The sequence below is a fragment of the Ciconia boyciana genome, chromosome 2 (assembly GCF_034638445.1).
Source record: "Ciconia boyciana chromosome 2, ASM3463844v1, whole genome shotgun sequence".
Taxonomy (NCBI): Eukaryota; Metazoa; Chordata; class Aves; order Ciconiiformes; family Ciconiidae; genus Ciconia; species Ciconia boyciana.
The window spans coordinates 124,633,271-124,653,491 of record NC_132935.1 but is presented as its reverse complement, the minus strand read 5'-3'; the positions used below and the strand labels follow the sequence as shown (position 1 = coordinate 124,653,491).

Below are 20,221 nucleotides of genomic sequence, written 5' to 3'. Positions count from 1 at the left end.
GAATAGGAATGAAAGGGGAATCCCAGAAATTCCCCTCCCATTAGCTCTGTGCTTGAAGTATTAACACTTTCACTTTCTCACTCCTACTCTCACCATTTGAATCTGGGTCATAACAGCATGCCTACCCTTCAGTACCCTGAGTGGGTGGTTGTTTTGGCTGGCGCTAAGGCATACTTGCTTTGTGACACAGAGTGCCCTTATGGTGACACATACCTGTCCTTTCCAGTTGCATTTTATACTTTTTTTAATCAACTCGTTTATTATAAAAGACAGACTGGAGAGTGGAATTTGTGTTATTCAGTATTCATATTGTTTTAACAATGTGTGAAAGGAAAACCCACAAAATATTTTAGTCTATTCTTTTCACAATGCTGGATATTCCCTATAGCATCTTTTTTTTTCCCTTTCCAAATACCTTTTCCATACTAAAATACTTTAATACATGCCCTACCCTCAAGTACTACAATGCATGCCCAAAGTCTCAGGTTGGGCCTCTAGTACTAGAGTCTTCAAATCCAAAATGAAGTATTTGAAGAGCTAGAGTTAAATTATAGTAGAAATTAAATCCAGTTAGTGCCAGGCTGCCTAGCTAAAGAAAGTGTTGGACCTATAAGAACCCCTATCTGAAAGAAAAAAGGGACCAAACAAATATGTGAAAGAAGCCCGATCTTCAAATTTCCCTGTTAGCAGAACAACAAAATCAAGAGTCTGGTGCAGGAAAGGTTTAAGTGATGTGCAGCAGAATGGGAATGACACCTGTAGATTTACGCCTTTCCAAACAAGTGAAGTCTCTTATTGACTCTTCATGTATCCTGTCGTGATGCTTCTTTCTATCCTCTTTGAGGGGTGGATAAAGTCTGTGAGCAAATAATTCTGGACTTTTAGAAAAGAGCAGAAAGATGAGATGTTATTTTTCCAAATTAAAACATCTACCTTTCTGAGTACAATTCTAACAAAGATAAAGGAGAGAGATTATTCTACATGGTTCTGTTCTGCCTTCCCTGTTATTGTGAAATGGTCATTAACTAATTGGCAAATCTTCTAAACAGCTGCTATTTTAAAATTTTTCTAAAATCAGTACCAACAACCTGTTCAAAGTCATTCACACCTGTTTTTTTTAGCTAACATACCAAGTAGAGACAAATTATTGCTTGTGTAGTTATTATATACAATATTAAAACATAATCCTAAAATTATATAAATATATGTATACTGTTTGCTTTTACTACTATCATCACAAAGCAAATGCAACATTTGCAACCTGGGTAATTAGCACCAGGGCTGTTCTTTCTAAATTGCAAGTGAGTATCTCTATGCCATCCTTTTTCTTTGCATCCAATTAAGCCTAATGCGTACTGCCCTACAAGAATTTGCAAGCTGTACCGAGAAATAATGCAGTGTTAGTTTTGTAATTTAGTGCACAGGGCACATTTGTGCTAAAGCTCTGTAAACTGGGCCTGTGGTCAAAAGGAGCAATTAGCACTTTGTTAGTATGCAATGATGTACTAATCTACACAGTCCCCAAAAGCAATTGTCTATTCCTTTTGCCCTCATGTACAAATTTTCTACAGTATGCACCACTCTGCCCCTAAAATAGCCCACCACAGCACAGTTGCTGTAAAACAGGATTCCTGTGATTAGAATCTACTTATCAATTAGAATTTATTTATTGGAAAAAAATCATGTTGTACCATTAATCCCTTTTTCTGTGTTGAGATAGCTGCATAGTTCTCTGAAAGTGTTAAACAACTGTAACTGTACTATTAAAGAGTAAAAGGGGGTCAAATTTAGGTGACAGAATATTTCCATCTGAATCCCCTCTAAAGGTTGCTCCTAACTAAAAATTGCAAGCTGTGTTCTCCAGGAAAATAAGCCTGGTGCTAAAAGTGGCCTGATGGTAAAAATAATAGAAACTATCAATAACACTCACAACTGTCAGAAACAGTGGACTAAAACCTACCGTTCAGTGAGTATTCCACATCCCCCTCTTGTGGCTGATATGTAAAGGATGTGAATCTATCACAGGTACCAGCTAAATTATCTTTTAATATAGACAAGCTTTGTGATAGTCACCAGAGGTGGTCCACAGTGAAGGCTGCAAAAATCAAGGAGGAAAACAAGGCAGCATATTGCCAAGCGTCTGAGAGTGACTAGTGCTTGTTGTTAAAGGCCTGGTTTCAAAGGCTATTTTCAAAAAATCAGGCTCATTATAAGTATCTATCGTGGCTGGGGCACCCACCAGCCAAAACACCTTCAGCCACTATCCATTTTGGAAAATCTTGGCATTGCAATATGTACCTATCCATTAAGTGGGTACATGCTAAGCATCCTCTCCTCCCTGTATCAGTTGCCTAGAAGCAAGCTAAGACTACAATTTCATATTTACCCAGGAAAACTTAGCAAGGCTGACAGCATCTACCACAGGGTTACAGTTTCCAAAAGGAGTATGGAAAACTAGGATGTTAGCTCCCTCAGAAGAAAGGTAAAGCATATTAAGGAGGCATAGCACCTCCATAATAGCAGAATGCTAAACAATTAGGATGAGTTGAACATCACTATCCAGCTAGGTAATGTGGAAGTTTAATCCTCAAGTTAAAGGACAAAATAAAAAAGAAAGCTCTATGAATTGACAGCACAGTCAGTAACTTTGACAGAATGATCCTTCATGGGGACCTCTTAATAAAAAGATCCCTCATAGTCACTGCCCACATACCTGTCTCTGATCTTATGCAAAACAGTTCTTTGGCTCTTGAGACTAGGAGAACAAGAGGCACACTCTGGGCTTTGATGGAAGAAAGGGAAGAACAATGAAAAGGCAGTTTATGTAGTTGCAGGAAGCTGACAGAGCTTTTCTCCTTTCTCATTTCTTTCCCATTACATCTGTCATTGGTATGAATTCAGTTCAAGGAACTTCTGGTTTCCATTTTCCCTTTTTCTCTTCTTTCTGTTTGTTTCCAGTGGGAAAGACAGGAAGAAAAGAGGAATATGAATGAGGAAATGATAAACCAAAAATCTCACTGCAAAAATTTTTCCAACATTGAATTTTTTTGGGGGTAAAAAATTAAAAATTAACATTTTTGTGAGAAAAGTCTAATAATTCCCTCCCCCCACCCCAAACCCTTTGAACAGTTTAGATTGGCTGTTCTCTCGATAAATATTATATTCACTTAATGGAGACACAGTCAACCATTCCATTGCTTCTGACAAGAAAAATTCACCTCCAGAGAACTGGCCCCACGATATTCCTGATAAACCTGTCAATACCCACCAAGCAGCCACGGTCATCTTTAGAATGGGAGGGCAATAGAACATTAACAGACCCAAAAGCGTGCTTGTTTCTCCAGATTTGAAGGAAACTACTGAACACAAGAACAAGGCCCGTGAGAGCTGTATTTTTCTCTTAATTAGGGGACTTAAATGTTAGCTTCTTAGTATTTGCCATTTTGGTATCAAAAGCAAAAGTAATTTGAATAATTATTATAAATACCATTACATTCACTACTTGCAACACTGTGTAAACTAACATATTCCTTCTAATCTTCTCTCCCTTTAACAAGTTAGGAGTCATAGCATCCCTCAGGGAGATGAAAGAAAGAAATTAGAGATGGTGGTTAAGGACATGGCGTCTCTTGTGACTTGGGATGAGACTATTTAGATCAACTGTTAATGTATAGAATACTCCAACATCATATAATTTATTAATGGGTCTGTTACACAGCAATATGGATCTACTAAGGTCATATCAACTACTTGTCCTCCTCATTCACTTTCTTGTGCAAGCAGCAATATCTGATTCATTTGATTTCCTCCATCTGTCTTTCTGTTTTCCCAGTTCATCTCTCCAGGACACCACCTTTTGCAAAGAATGCTTTAAATTTCCTCTGGAAAGAAAACAGAGTTGCTTGGATGTTATCCAACGTGGCTAGGCATAGAGAAGATTTCAGAGGTTCTTTGCTTGGTTTGCATTTAAGCTGCAGAAAGGTTTATGTAGCTGTCTGAAATATTTGTAACAGTACTGAATTAGTTTTCAGTTAGTTCATTTATCTTTCATTGTCAATGAGTTTTGTAACAGAGCAGTGGTAGGTGAGGAGTAGATAATATGTTAACAAGAAGGCTGTTCCTGTCTCTACTTAGTGACAGCACCTGCTATTTGGGATTCTCTCCAAAATTTGTGTTCTGTTTGTGAGAATACTGAACAACAATGAGGAGAGTTACTGAGAATTCTAGTTCTGCTTGTCTACACTTACATTTCTGGACTTAGCAAATGAATAAAGAAAAAGAAATAAGCATACAGAACTGTAAGTTTTCAGATATGTTATCCACTGTAGGCAGAAATAAGATCCTGCCAAAGATTTAGTATTTGGACAGATTTTTTAATATGCATGCAGGAAAATTCAAACTGATTATGTTCCAAAAATATTTTCTTAAATATGACTTTGCTGAAAATTGTGAATTGCTCATCTGCTTAATTTTTTTTTTTTTTAGAATAAAATAACATATTTTAATATATGTTGCTATCATGCTGTTATAAATATCGGAAACGATTAACACTGGAAGAGTATTAAAAATTTAAACTGTTTCACCATCTGTGCTGTTTGTTTATTTTTCACATTTCATTCATCTTGGACAGTGAAAATAGATTTGTTTGTTTCTCTTTCACCCTCGTGCACTAGCATAATTATTCAGTGTTTCTGCTACAAACACTGCAAGGGTATATTTATCTCCAAACTGCCATATCCAAAAATGCTGTTTTCATACAGTTAGAAAAAGATATACATATATATAAAACCAAAGACAAATAACTTGACTTTATTAAAATGACTACATGATTGGTCCATTGTTTCAGTTTTTTATGTTGATTACTTTTCCCAACATACTACAGGCATACCTGGGCTTATATAGCTAGTGTATATCTATCTGTTGTACTTGACAAGAGTCTTTTGCAAAAAGAGGTTGTCAGCTAACCAGGACAAAGGATGCCTGAAGTGTGGTAAGGTGCACTTGTCTTTGGTAATGCACTCTATGTTATTTTTATGTGATGAGTGGAAGACAAGTGTGAATACTTTTTTATAGGCCCACCTTCATTCAGAATGTATTGCCCACCTGATTGTTGCAATTTAAAAGCACTAGACTTTTCAGCTGCAAAATCACTGAAGATGGAATCAAGCTTCAAGATCCAGATTTACCACAGAAAAGAGTGGTTCCAGCTCTGTTATTCTGCTACCATTTTGCTGCTCAGTTGGAATATCTCTGGGCCATTCTTCTTCCATATTAAAATGAAGAAAATCTGAAACAACTGAATCCTGAAACAACTGAATCCTGAGTTGATGTTCCCCCTCACAAAGGGAGGTCACATCCCAAGGCCATTTAATCCCTCAGAATCTGACAGAGGAGCAACTCCCTGTTTAATCACTTAAATTACAGCATGAAAACCAAAGATAAATCTGTCTGATCAGCATTAACAGACACCTTCTTTGTTCCATGTTCGCAGGCACAATGGCTAGAGATCAGTGTCATCTCTAAGTTGGAGTAGATTCCATGCATTCTTCATAAAATATTTTCTGAATCATGCCACGATCACCCCACATTTATTGATTCCAAGCCTGGATTCAGTGGCAAAGATCTAAGCCTGAGATCTTTGTGTTTCCTCAAAGTAAAACAAAATAAAACCAATTTCATATAATGTAAAAACTTCACTTGAGATCGTTAGCTTTCTCTACTTACCTCTTGTTACACTCCTCCTGGACAATTTCCAGCAACCATTCCACTGTAATCTACTCATTAGCTGCAGTGTTCTGAATTTCAAGTAAACTTTTTAAGTCTATAGTGAAAGAGGTGGATAAAAAGAGAAAAGTTAAGGTTAAAACATCTTCTAAATTAATCATGTTTTTCTTGGCAATTTGCTCTGTGTGGACCACACAATGACCAGAGCAAAAAAACCCCAACACCCCCCCCCCGCCACCCAATACCATCACAGTGAATCAGGGTAACAAGAAAGACTTAAGGAATAAAAAATTTAAAAAGAAGAAGAAAAAGTGTGACTTAGAAGGAACATTTCAAAACCTTCACAAATGACAACTTTATGAATGCGATATAGAAATGAAGAACAGGTATAAACAAATTGGACTTGTCTAACAAATGAACTTGACCAGATAGATTTGTTTTATCCTTTCATTTGCCCTTGAATTTTGACAAGAATTCCCTTGCATGCCAATTGCCTAGGATTTGAAAGGTCTGACACATAATATTTATGGTAGTCAGCTTCACTAATAGTTCTCCACTCTTGTTTTTCAAGAAAAAAAAAATCACACTTTTTTGAGACATAATTTTCTTATTCATTTTCTCAGGGGGGATTAAAATGTTAAGTCCTTTATTCCTTACCTTTGATGAGTCTGGAATGGATTGTGAATGTGATACTGCAAATTGGCAGAAAGATCTTATTTCGTCTGAATTTTTGAATCAGCCTCTCTCAACGAGTCTAATCAAACCTGTCACTCTTATGAAGACTGACGTGGCCAACAAGTGTGCTGCTGAACTGCAACCTGCCAGACTTAGCAAGTCCTGCCATAAATGCATTTGAAAATCTGGATTTTCTATTGATCCCAACTTGGTTTTGCTATACAATGACTTCTGTAGCTGGACCACATCGATATTTCTGTCAGAAAGGTTACACTGCATGTGTTGATCATGTCCAATTTACAAAATGTTGAAGTGACAATAATGGGGTTATTTGAACATTTATTGTTGAACAGTGAGAAACAATGTATTTGCTGATGTCAAGGAAGACTCCATACGTGCTCAGACACCAGCAAGTGCAGAAGTAATTTATCTATCCTTCCACAAGCCCTTGGGAAGAGCTTTTTCATTCTTAGCTCAAAAGAGCCTTAGGCTCAAAAATAAAGGGCAAATACTCTTTCGGACACTGATATTCAGAACTAAGCCATGCTTTACTACTGTGGAAATTCATACTACCAAATGAGTGATTTTTATTTTCTTCCCCTCCATAGGGATGGCTCACAAACACATATTCCCCTGTTTTCTCTCTCTTCTCTATGAATGTTGCACTTTTCCTGCTGCATTCAGCAGCATAGCTTACACTCAGATCACAGCTGGTCTTTTTAGGGCTCTGGGAAGATTCTGAATCCTCCACCCAAAACTAAAGGTTGGATTTTTAAAAGAGATAGAAGAATTAGGTAAGCAGGTGTCACTGAGTTCAGGGGGGGCTTGAACAGCTAACTCGCTTCACCCCCAGTAGAAACCCGAGACTGGAATTCAGGAAATTTTCCTTGGGCAACACCCAATAGGGAGTTTTGCCTGAATACGGATGTCAGGACTGGATCTTTAGAATAGCATCCTTTACCAAATCTGAATGGTATTAGACCTGTTCCAAGGGCTTGTTTGCTACATTATATTTCCTGAATGGAAGTAAACAGGAACAAAGGACGCTGTATAAAGTGGACAGAATAAACATGTTCAAAAAGAACAGTGGCTCAGCAAGTATCTGTGGGTATGAGGGCTATAATAATATTAAAAAGATAAATGTTTTCAAATCAATCCAGTCAAGTGCCTATAAAGAAAAAAAAAGAAAAAAAGAAAAAAAGAAAAAGCTCTCTTTTTTCCTCAGCTGTGGTGGTGCAGCACCTGCCATTAGCTGTGGTGGTTCCTATTTTCATATTGTCTGACAGTAGCAGTTGGACTGAGCCAGAGCCAGTGAGGCCGAGAGGCAGACTCCCTGCTTCCACAAAGCTGAATTTAATAAGATGAGAACAGTATGCCAAGATGGTGAACTCCCTCCCTAGCACTTATCATGACACTAGTCACTCAGCAGGGCCCTTATTGCAGCAGTAATCTGGGTGAGCCTGGCAGAGCGTCCTGCTTACAAGTTCAATATAATAGAACAGCAGGGCACTGGAGGCCTGGCAGAAAAGCTTAGCAAAGTTAAAGCCTATTACGCTATGCTTGAAAAAAATGGCTCTCAAAATATTATATGCCGAGCAAAAACCTGGACATGCCAAGTGCAGTGACATACTAAGCCTACTCAATAATGGTGCACTCATTAGTCTATAGACACAAGCAACGGGGATTTAAAAGTCCATAACTTGAATGGAAATGGATATGCAAATTCGTCCTTTTCTTCTGCTCGGCTTGAATTTAATAGGCAACACTACAGCATAATATATAGATAGCGAAAACAAAACTTGAATCTGCTCTGAGCTGCATTAAGTTGTTGGAAGTTAGAGAATCCCCGCTCTGCATTTTATTTCCCTTATATTTTCATAAATAACAAAAATCAGTTGGAAGTAATAACCCATCTCACTGGTATACACTGGTATGTGAACATGAAATCCCAACCTTGACAACACCTGTGACAGGGAAGCTGTATCAGACACATCCTTAATACAGCGACATATGATACAAGCCCATCAGCATTTAAATTAAAGCAGAATAAAGATTTTGTTGTGAGCTGTCCGCAATAATATAATAAGTCAGACTGTTTTTCATTGGATTATTACTTATTTGATTGAACATTTTAAAGTCTATTTTACTCCTGTCCCTATTTTTAGCTTCAGTGGTGTCTATTTTAGTGTGGACTTGAAGTTAATCAAGAATGGTCCAACCTTGAAACATGGTCCCTAGTTTGAATGGTATTTTGGAAAGAGAATTTTCCTTGTTAGGAATTGCCAGAAAAGTCTTTCCATCTGGTCAAAAGACCGTAATGATAAACTCCCCTGAAATGAATTCTAAAATTATAAAACAGCTAAAAAGAGATGGAAAAAGAAGAGGTAGGCATATACTCCTCTGCATATACTTCACTTGTGATGGGAAGATCAATGTCTCACCTGGCCACTTCGCAAAGTCAAGCAGGCTTTTATTTGCCTAAACACAACCCCTTAAAGCCATCTGACATGCCCTTGGGTTTTCCATGTAGCCTATAGCCATCATTCCAGAAGAGCTAGAGTCTCTTGTGGTTTCTGCACCATGTATGTCCCACATACAATAGAAATGCATATCCTTCCAGCTGGAAGGAACCTCAAGAGGTCTCCAGTCTAACACCCTGCTCAAAGGAGGGTCAACACCACATTCAGATGAGGTTGCTCTGGGCTTTGTCCAGTTGAGTCTTGAAAATCTCCAAGGATGGATTGCATAATTTCTTTGGGCCCCTGTTCCAATGCTTAATTATCCAAACAGGGGAACATTTTTTTCCTTATCTCCAGCTATAACCTTCCCTGTTTCAATTTATGGCTCTCGTTCTCCCGCTGTGCTCCTTAGTAAAGAAATTGGCTCAGCCTTCCTAGAAACTTCCTCTTAGGTATCAGAAAGCTGCTACTAGGTATCCCACACCTTCCCTAAACAATCTTGCTCTCTAAAGAAGCACGGTTCCTTCAGGTTCTCCTGACAGGGCATGTGCTCTAGCCTCCTGACCATCTTGGCAGCACTCTGCTAGACTTGCTCAAGTTTACCAGCATCTTCCTTGTACTGGGGACCCCAAAACTGAAGGCAGTATTCCAGATGCAGTCCCACAAGTGGCAAACAGAGGGGAATAATCACTCTTTGATCTACTGGCTACACTCCTGTTGATACCTCCCAGTATGCACCAGTCTACTGCCAGATCCACTGGCTACACTCCTGTTCATACCTCCAGTATGCTTAGTCTACTGCCCACCAGCACCCCCAGGTCCTTTTCAGCAGAATCTTCCAATGCTAGGGTGGCAATCCATAAGAACCAGGGTTGGTGATCTGCTGACTTCCCTGAGTTGCTTAAAGAAGACCTCATCCATTTCCTAATATTGACCACGTGATTTCTAACAGAGTCCCACTACAATGTTGCTCTTACAGCCTCTCGTCTGATCATGACCCACAAGCCCTCAGTCACCCTATCTTCTGTTCTGCAAAAGAGCTCCATACATCCAGGCTGCTCCCTCACATAGATAGCGCTCCCCTTCCTTGTCTTCCCTGCCCATCGTTCCTAAAGAGCCTGTTTGCTCTTTACAATGCAGAGCTCCTGCCACATCTCAGTTATTCTCATGATGTCTTAGTTCTGCGCCTACACACAGAGCTCTAGCTCCTCCTGTTTGCTTCCCAGACTGTGTGCATTTGTGCACAAACACTTGAGGCAAACCTTCTTTTAACCTGTCTTATCCTTCCTGAGGGCTCTCTTGCTCCTGTCACCCTGTCCCATGTATTTACTGCCCTGACTTCTGTTCCCTCACTTATCTGCAAGCTGTCATCACCATCCCCTGATGTACCTGGTTTAAAGCCTGTTGGCAAAGATCATATGTGTGGATATCTTGGATACTCTAGGGCACCTCAAATGGAAAGTACTTGCATTTAGACAGTTAAATCCTGCCTTTAGTGTCTGAGTCCAAGACTTACAACTGCTTCTGTCTGGTCATGTCTATTTCTCATCCTGTCCTTCCCATCTGTACATTTTATCAATCATTCAAACAGAGGAATAGACCATTATATTCCTAGGTGTTCTTTATAAATGCACAGAAAGAGTATTTTAGATGCAGATTTTAGGGGTTTTTTGAGGAAAAGCCTTCCTGTGTGAAAGAAATTAACTTCTTTTAAGTATCATCCAACAGAATCTAGCTAAGAAGTGCTCAAGCTACAGCACAAACGTAGTGAAACTAGTTAAAATATTCCTACCCTAGCACAAGGGTCAACAATATTTGGCAGATGTGATAAACACAGCAGGTAGCGACATTTTAGGTAGCACAAAGCACTTAGCCAGGGTGTCTGAGTGCACTAATAGGCTTTAATGGCCCTGGCCTGCCTTAGCTGGGGCCTCTACCCACACCCACAGGTCCAGGAGCTCTACTTAAGCTCAGCCCTGCACCTTCATTTCTTTCCTAAGCTACTCTGGAGGAGCGCTGGTTTTCAGCTCAGCTGCAGCTATGCCCCTGCCTGGCAATGTGTTCAGTTGACCCTGGCCTCTGTGGACTGACTTCCCAGCTTGACCTGGGGTCTGCCTGGCAATTGCTGGACCCAACTCTGACCTGCAGACTGATTTCCTGGCTTGACCTGAGATCTGCCTGGCAATTGCTGGACCCAACTCTGACCTGCAGACTGATTTCCTGGCTTGACCTGAGACCTGCTTCATCACCATGAACTTGCCTGGTGATTTCAACTCTTGGTTGGACCTGCCTACTATCTCTGGGGCTGCCCTGCTCAGGTATTGTGGGGTGGGCCCTGGCTGATGAGACCCCTGCCCTACTGGCCAGGTTATTACCCTTGGCTCCATGTCCCTTAGGGACCCTCTGGCCCTTGCTGCTCCCTGACGAAAACTGTAAAAATGGTTAATGCATGGTACTGAGAGCTAAGCATGTAGTTAAAGCATTACTGTGAATATAGTAGAGACAGCACTTTGAATTTTACTGCAAAACAGAAGCTCTCAAAAACATCACCTGTTTCCCTTTCAAGTTTTTCCCTACTGTTCTAGACTGCTGACTAACCTTAATATGTACTGATCTCTCTATTACCTTTGAAAGCCTCTATTTAAGTACTAGTTTTCTTGCCTCATACCCTCTCTGCAGTGCCTTGTTATATTCTGCCACGTTGTTGTGATAAGTGATAGTCCCCTAATTGAGGAACTTTAATTTAGTATCGGCAGACTTGATGGTTTCCCCCTTGGAAAGGGGCACCTTGTGGCTTTTGTGGAAAAAGTTAATAGTGCACTTAACCCAGAGAAGACATTTTGTATAGTAAATTACAACCCATCATCATTCCTCAGTTTTGTGGCACTTCTGTGCTGGCAACAGAAGTGAAAGTAGTTTGATTTGCTCTGCATCCTGTCTCCCCAGTGAGCACAATGGGGAGCTGAGGACATGCATGGTGCCTTATAACCCCTGAACACTAAAGACCAAACATGATGCATACCCCTTCCATACCTGCAGTTCATCTGAAAGGATTCCAGGTTTAGCATAAGGTAAAAAAAAAACCCAACCAGCTTATGAAACCAATAACCTTAACTCTGCCCTGCAGTATGTTTTGGGATAACCATTAAATTAAGTTCTTTGGACACCTGTAGTTGTAAACTACATGGAATTTATTTGTGAAGATGCTGGAGTTGGGATTTATTCTTAGACTTTTTTTTTCCCATTAACATTTTGAAATATACACACTTCTGTTGCTCACTAGTAAGTGAGCTTAAACTACTATGTTCTTCTGCATGTGTAAAATCCATGGAAAGTTTTTATTGATTGATAATCCACATCAGCAGAAAAATTCCTGGCTAGGACTGGATGACTTCATGCAAATAAGCATAAGAGCCTTAGAGAACAGCAGTGTCCCAGAATACTTTTCAGGGCCTGTGGGCATAACTTGCATGAACCTGAGCAGCTAAGCCTTTAATTTCAACAGAATCTCAGTGAAAAGGCACTGTAAGAAGCCCTTGCTTTGCTTGTGTAAAGCCTCTGGTGTTAGAAAGCAAGGGTACCACTGATGTTGCCCTGGGCACATCCAAAACCCTGAGCAAAATGAACAGAAACGGAGCATTGCCAAATCTTACCAAAGAAGAATTTGCTGCTATTTTAAGTCTCACTTTGGGTAACTGGTTTTAGTTTTATCACCTACCATCTAGTGGTGAAACATTTCCAGGCAAATGGTGTGTTCAGGACAGAGCAATATTAAATGCTCTTGGTAGATCTCGCATATCTTGTCAATATTAAGTTGGTATTCAACCATTTCAGTGTTATATGAAGGACAGATACAGCAGTAGTATCTTCAATTTTGTTGCTGAAGCCAAAATTAGCAACAGAAAAGTTTTCAAATAAGCTTTTAATATTAGGAGACATCAGGAGTACTGCAGAAACCATTAGCGATGCAGTTTCATGAAAAAAGAAATTCCTTTGGATATTCTAACTGATGGGACCAGTGTACTTGTCGTAGAGAAGGGAATGAGTGAAAGGAACCCTGTAACAGAAAGCACAATGTAGGTAGTGTTATATAAAGCTGAGTGTACCACTTGGCTTGTGCTATAGCAGCTGTTATTCAAAACCATATGGGAATTTCTGAAGACAACTTTTATTCTGAACTTCTTCATCTGGCTTAACAGAGACAAATACATAGTAATGAGTATGTATACTCTTGATGAAATTCCAAGGAAAAGGTGTTCCAACATTCTGAAAGCAAAATCTTAATGCCTTTGCATCTTGGTAATCTCTTAACTTAGATACTTAAGACAAATCAAATAAATGTTTTATTTTGTGGGACCAGATGGCTAACACCTCACAAGCTAAAATGCCAGCTGCCAATTTGTTTGTTGGTGTTTGGCTTTAAGTTACTGCATGCACTGGGAGGTAAAGAATAAACTTTTAATTTCTGTCAGATTTATTATTTCACAGTTTGAATTTTAGTTAAGTTCACACTGAGTGGAGCAACAACTTGAGGCAAATCCTTGCCCTTTTCTCTTAGGAGATACTTTCCTACATGTACTTATGCCACCATTTTGATGTGAAAGATGGGCAGTTATGCTCAAAAGATCCAGTTCTCATTGAGTTCCAGAGATCAATGTCAGATGACTAGCTGACTGCGATTTACTTTTGGTGATGGCTTCTGCTTTTCTTCTGTTGATATCTGCTTCCAGCAACTATTCCAGTTATGCATGCAATACATTGTAACTGATCTTCCATATTCCATCAGATATGTCCGATGACATAAAAGGCCAAGATTCATTATTATTTATTTGTATTGCAATAGTCCAAAGATACTACATAGCCTATGCCAACATAATTCTTGAAGAAATCTCAAAATTATTTTCTTGTCCAACAGAAAATAGATGTATTCTTCTTGAACAGAATTTCGAAGTATTATCATAGAATCATGGAATAGTTTGGGTTGGAAGGGACCTTTAAAGGTCGTCTAGTCCACACCCCCCCCCCGCAATGAGCGGGGCCATCTTCAACTAGGTCAGGTTGCTCAGAGCCCCGTCCAATCTGACCTTGAATGTTTCCAGCGATGGGGCATCTACTACCTCTCTGGGCAACCTGTTCCAGTGTTCCACCACCTTCATTGTAAAAAATGTCTTCCTTGTATCTAGTCTAAATCTACCCTCTTTTAGTTTAAAACCATTACCCCTTGTCCTATTGCAACAGGCTCTGCCAAAAAGTTTGTCCCCATCTTTCCTGTAAGCTCCCTTTAAACACATAAAGGCTGCAATAAGGTCTCCCCGGAGCCTTCTCTTCTCCAGGCTGAACAACCCCAACTCTCTCAGCCTTTCTTCACAGGAGAGGTGCTCCAGTCCTCTGATCATCTTCGTGGTCCTCCTCTGGGCCTGCTCCAACAGGTCCATGTCTTTCCTGTGCTGAGGGCTCCAGAGCTGGATGCAGTACTCCAGGTGGGGTCTCACCAGAGTGGAGTAGAGGGGCAGAATCACCTCCCTCGACCTGCTGGTCATGCTTCATTTGATGCAGCCCAGGATATTGTTGGCCTTCTGGGCTGTGAGCGCACATTGCTGGCTCATGTCCAGTTTTTCATCCACCAGTACTCCCAAGTCCTTCTCAGCAGGGCTGCTCTCAATCCCTTCATCCCCCAGCCTGTATTGATGCTGGGGGTTGCCCTGACCCAGGTGCAGGACCTTGCACTTGGCCTTGTTGAACCCCATGAGGTTCACACGGGCCCACTTCTCCAGCTTGTCCAGGGCCCTCTAGATGGCATCCAGTCCCTCAGGCGTGTCAACCGCATTGCTCAGCTTGGTGCTGTCTGCAAACTTGCTGAGGGTGCACTTGATCCCACTGTTGTGGGAAGATTGATGAAGATATTAAACAGTACTGGTCCCAGTACGGACCCCTGAGGGACACCACTTGTCACTGATCTCCAACTGGACATTGAGCCATTGACCACTATCCTCTGGATGTGCCATCCAATCAACTCCTCATCCACCAAACAGTCTACCCATCAAATCCATACGTCTCCAATTTAGAGAGAAAGATGTTGCAGGGGACCGTGTCAAAGGCCTTACAGAAGTCCAGATAGATGACATTCATAGCTCTTCCTTTGTCCACTGATGTAGTCACTCCATAGAAGGTCATTAGGTTGGTCAGGCAGGACTTTCCCTTGGTGAAGCCATGCTGGCTGTCTCAAATCACCTCCCTGTCTTCTATGTGCTGTAGCATAGCTTCTAGGAGGATATGTTCCATGATTTTCCCAGGGACAGAGGTGAGGCTGACAGGTCAGTAGCTCCCAGCATCCTCCTTTCAACCCTTTTTAAAAATGGGTGGAATATTTCCATTTTTCCAGTCACCAGGGACTTCACCTGACTGCTATGACTTTAATTATGCATTGGACAGACTGGATGTGGTGCATACTAAGCCTATAATTCCAACTGACTCCAAAACCCTTTTTTATCAGACCTTGGTATTGAAAGTTTAAGGTATCATTGTTATCTGTACTCAGAGCTCATTTGGATATGGGGGACTAATTCATCCTGATTTAACAAATAATTGAAGTGCTTTTTGCATGGCTTATGTAAAAATTAGCTTCTTGGTATATCATACAATTAAAAGCTATTCCAAAGAAATTTTCATATATTTTATAGTGTTTGATAATAACTACAGAACTGCTTGCACAAAAAGAATAATCTATGTTAGAATAATAGTGTATAATACAATTCTAGTAGGCCCCTAATAGTGAAAACAGGATAGTCAGTCAAATATTTTATATCCATAAACCAAATTCTGTTAATCAGGAATAAACTGATGTGCTGAACTGCACTGCTGGGTAAACAATGTGAGGAAGAAAACCAGTTATTTGACTTGACTGTCAAATTTAGAAAACAAACCAAAGTGTGGGTATACTCAAAAAGGGATTTTTATTTTTTTATTATTCTGTGATCATCATATATTTAAATTCCTTTTAAAACATGAGAATTAATTTGGAAAAGAAACTACTTCAAAATTGGAACATTAATAACCCCAGTTCTAAAAACTGGGAAAAAAAAAAAGATAAAAATGGTTTTTTTTTTTTTTGCAGGATAAAGGGATCTTTGTTTCTTCTTGGCCAAGACTGGTTGTGAATCTGTAATTGAGGCCTTTGTAGGACAAAACCAAATTGTGAAGTAGCTACACACCAGAAGTTATATATTTAAAATTTTTTTAGGTTCAGTCACTGTTTTTATTTTATCCAGAAATGAAAGCTAAGTCATCAATGTTAAGTTTGCTTTTTCTCCCTATCTGGGAGACATCCATAACTCAGTCCTGTGACTCATGAACATTTAAAATAATCAACAGTAGTCCTATACTGTTAGATTCCTGTAAGTGAAAACATATAAATCCAGTGTTGCCAGCTGTAATGGGGCCTGGTAATATGATTCAAGGGAATTCAATTAGCATTTTTTAGGTTTTCTTTATCCCATATTATAATGTTCAAACCAACACTGAGTATCATTTCTCATCATGGACTAGAAGCAAAGTCTATTTTTCAGATTTTAGAATGTACTGAATATGTCATATGTTTTCCCTCTAGCAGTGTTCTCAAGATATTAGACCACTTCTAGTTCCATCTCCTGTTTTCCTTTGGTTAGCTGGCTATTTTAAAGTCCTAATTCTGTCTTAGGAGTTAAACTGGTCCCTCCAAATATGGAAAGGCTTTTCATTGAAAGAGCTACTTAATGTTTGTTTATTCTGAAAACAAAAGGATGGCACTAACTGAAAGTGTGCATGTATATTTGATTCCAGTGTTGCACAGAGCAGATAAGTGAGACAAGTGAGCAATGTTCAAACATACATATTCTGCTGTCTGTGGGTACTGGGATGGATCTGTATGGACTTATATAGTTAGTATAAATTACAGCTGATCTGACCTGCAGTCACTTCCATGCCTGTCTGTGCTTTGTGGTACTGATAAGGAGCTGCTCAACTGTTGTAAGCCCTTGACCTTTCACTTGTCTAAAGTGGTAAGTGTGAAATTTGCGACCAGCTATACTTTGGTGCACATCAAGATCATGGCAGGAGATGGATGAATTGAACTGGATAGCGTAAGAGCCAACACTGCAGACTGAAATTCTGATATAAGATCCTTGGAGAGAGGTTCATCTTTATTTTATACAGCACTGATATTGTTCAATGCTTGCTACTATAACAAAATTATACCACTTATATTTTATAAGTGGAAGAGGATTCCACTTCCAAATGTTGCTATTTTACTCTAAAAGGAGAATTTAACAAAGACATTCACCAAATAAAACCAACGTACCAATTTATCCTCGCTACAACTTCCTTTGTGGTCAGGAAGTTAAAATGGGTATGAAGTGGTGAATGAGAGCCTGGCTTTATATATTTACAAAGGTGTTAATGTCTCTGTTTATCTTCATGATTTCACATTATGAAAACAAATTGATTATAATCTCAAACTAAGCCAATACTAAGAAAGATTCAAATCTCCATATTAATTTTCTAGTGGGATGACTCTTACTATTTTCCACTCCATGCTGCAGATAGATAGAAGGCCACAGGTCAACAATCTTTTGAGGATGGTATGCCAGAGTCTTTTGTTTTCTGGAAAAAAGTGTACTACTCAAGAGCATTCAAAGTGTATTTTACAAGCCAATCACTAGTTATATTGGAAAATATATCAATTCTGTACTCAGCAGCCAAAAGAGTGTGAGGTGATTATAATTGCAAGTTATTAATACCTAAGCTACCAAAACATCATGCAGGGTTGCATCTGTGTGCCAGCATTCTAGTAAGCAGCACTGCTTTCTCATTTCTTCTTGTGATCTATAGGTGATTCCCCTGCCCTTAGTTTACTTCAATCCCTTGCAGCAGCTATTAATTACCTTCTCAGGCTGATGTTTGATCAGAAACATCTATTCCTTTACTGTATCCTGAAACTTCTCCATTCACTGTGCATCATGCCTGTCCTTTACAGATTCCAGACTCCCACAATGCATCACACCACCCTTGATCGTTACAGGCCTCCAGTGTTGCTCTCCAGCTATGTTCAACACCTTATGGTCTTCAACAGCCACTGTTGCCTGATAAATCTCCAGCTTTGTAAGTAATAGCAACAGCAAATGAAAAAGGTCAAGTACTCCTTTACCCTGATGGAGTAATGCTCAGTGTAGATGCACCATGGTAAACAGGTGAGAGGCCTGAGTAGCAAATGCAGTCTTGCTCAAGAGGAAGACATGGCTGACCAGGGGCTTAGGAAAACTTGCCTCCTGTATCTAGCTAAATTTCAGCTCATCTGAAACTGGGAGCTTCATAATTACTTCTGTGTGGGTGCACTTCAACATGTCAGGGCCCTCAGGGCACTAGTAGGACTTAATGGCCCTGACGTCCCTTAGCTGGGGCCTCCACCCTAACCCATGGCCCAGGAGCTCCGTTTCAGCTCAGCTTGGGGCCTTCACTCATTGCTGGAGCTTGACCTCAGACCTGCCTTCTCAGCATGAACTTGTCTGGCAATCTCAACTCTTGGTTGTACCTGGCTGTCATCTCTGGGTCTGCCCTGCTCCATTGCTGGGAGCAGTGGGATAGGCCCTGGCTGATGAGGCCCTTGCTTTGCCAGCGTGCAGTGCCCTGGCCACTGCTGTACCCTGACAGCTGGAACTTGGTATCATTAAAGTTTTAAAACCACAATCAAATTAATGAATAACTAGTTAATGAGAAAACTTAATTTCTGATTCAGTGGATCAGTGGCAGGATTTCTTAATAAATTCCAAGATGGGGAAAAAAGTAGCCACACTAGTGTTAAAAAAGCTTTACTGAAGACTTATTCTGTTCACATACTTTGAATTTGGAAAATGAAATCTGGCAGTGAGGTAATTTGGGAGTTCACCAAGTACTTTATGCTGTACTATTAAACTACTCTTATATACATTAAGCCTTCAAAATTGATTACTTGTATCCTTGCAAAAGATAGTTGCTCATTCTAACTGGACAGTGTACATGAGTTCTGCAATAGAATAAATGTAGGTGGAATTATAACCAAGTCATATCCTTGTTTAGCAGTCTTTTGTTTCAAAGATGATAATTAGCACACTAGTGACTGCTCCTAAAAGTCCCACTAGTATGATATCTGAGATAATTAGAGGAAATCAGAAGGCAAATTTTCAAATTGATGCATAATATCCTCACTGAAATTAGCCACTCTGCACATAAATAAAGGTCAAGTATGACTCAAACTTAGGAATCAATATTATGTTGCTACTGTAGTGTCTTAATGTTATGATTGAATTTTTTACACTTCTAAATGTCTGTTTGATTCCAATATGAATACTGGAGTGACTGTCAAGTCAACAGAATATATGAAATGTATAGATCAGACTGACCCAAACAGACAGCCAATGGCTTAGAATCATGAATGTTCATGAGTATACTGGACTAATGCAACTGCTTGGACTCCTGTACCCATTTATTCACTCTTCTACATTATGTAAAAAGACCACTTGCATGTAAGCTCAATGTAGAAAGAAGATGCTACTTAAAAATTTCCTTCCATGTCAACTCGTTTTTTTGTATATCAGAAAGACTGGGTATGGAAAAACTTAGTTTTGACAATGTGGAAAAAACCAAGGTTAAATGCAAACCCGAATATGATTTAGCATGGAAGTTTATTACAATTGTAAAAAATACGCTTTTAAAAGGAAAAACACTGAATATTTAATACTGCAAATAAGTAGGATGTAGAATTATGCCTGAGGGCTCTTTTGCTATGTTGAACAGATTTAATTTAATTTAGAAGGGCTGAAAAAATAGTATACAGTACACACTTTTCCAATCTACCAACTTTTTGTTATTGTTGTAGAAAGGCAGAAAGCAAGCTGCATAACTAATCTAAAAAAACCTCTAAAATAATGTAAATAGGAGGAGAGTTATACAATGTCCATCTCGTAAACAGTATAGCAGAGAAAACAGCTACACTGGCAGTAGAAGCGAATTCACTCACAAATTTTTTTACTTACATGAGAGAGAAGATATCATTATCATCAAGACTGCTCTTACTGAGGTACCTGTGAAACAAATAATATTAAAATAACTTAACATTGCAAACAAATTTGAAATACTTTGCTATACTGGAAATGAACAGTCAGAATGTAGAACTGCAGACTTAAAACAAACAAAAAAACCCAAACCCCAAAACAACAAAAAAACCCACCCCCCACCCCCCCACCCCCCCCAGCCCCTCAATGAAGCCTTGTAGAAGTCACATGTTTTGGTCAGTTTGTCATTTTTAGTGGTCTGGTGCTTAAGCTTGGTACTGATGTTGGAATGTTATCTTC

The 20,221-nt window shown here is 39.5% G+C and overlaps 1 long non-coding RNA gene across 1 annotated transcript; it reads right to left on the bottom strand.

Moving 5' to 3' along the window:
* Positions 1-2,827: 2,827 nt before the first annotated feature.
* Positions 2,828-19,943, bottom strand: LOC140647086 (uncharacterized). Its single transcript, XR_012040663.1, has 3 exons — positions 19,904-19,943; positions 5,725-5,821; positions 2,828-2,944 (listed from the first exon to the last, which is right to left on the bottom strand). It is a non-coding gene; the product is annotated as an uncharacterized lncRNA (long non-coding RNA).
* Between the last annotated feature and the right edge of the window lie 278 nt (positions 19,944-20,221).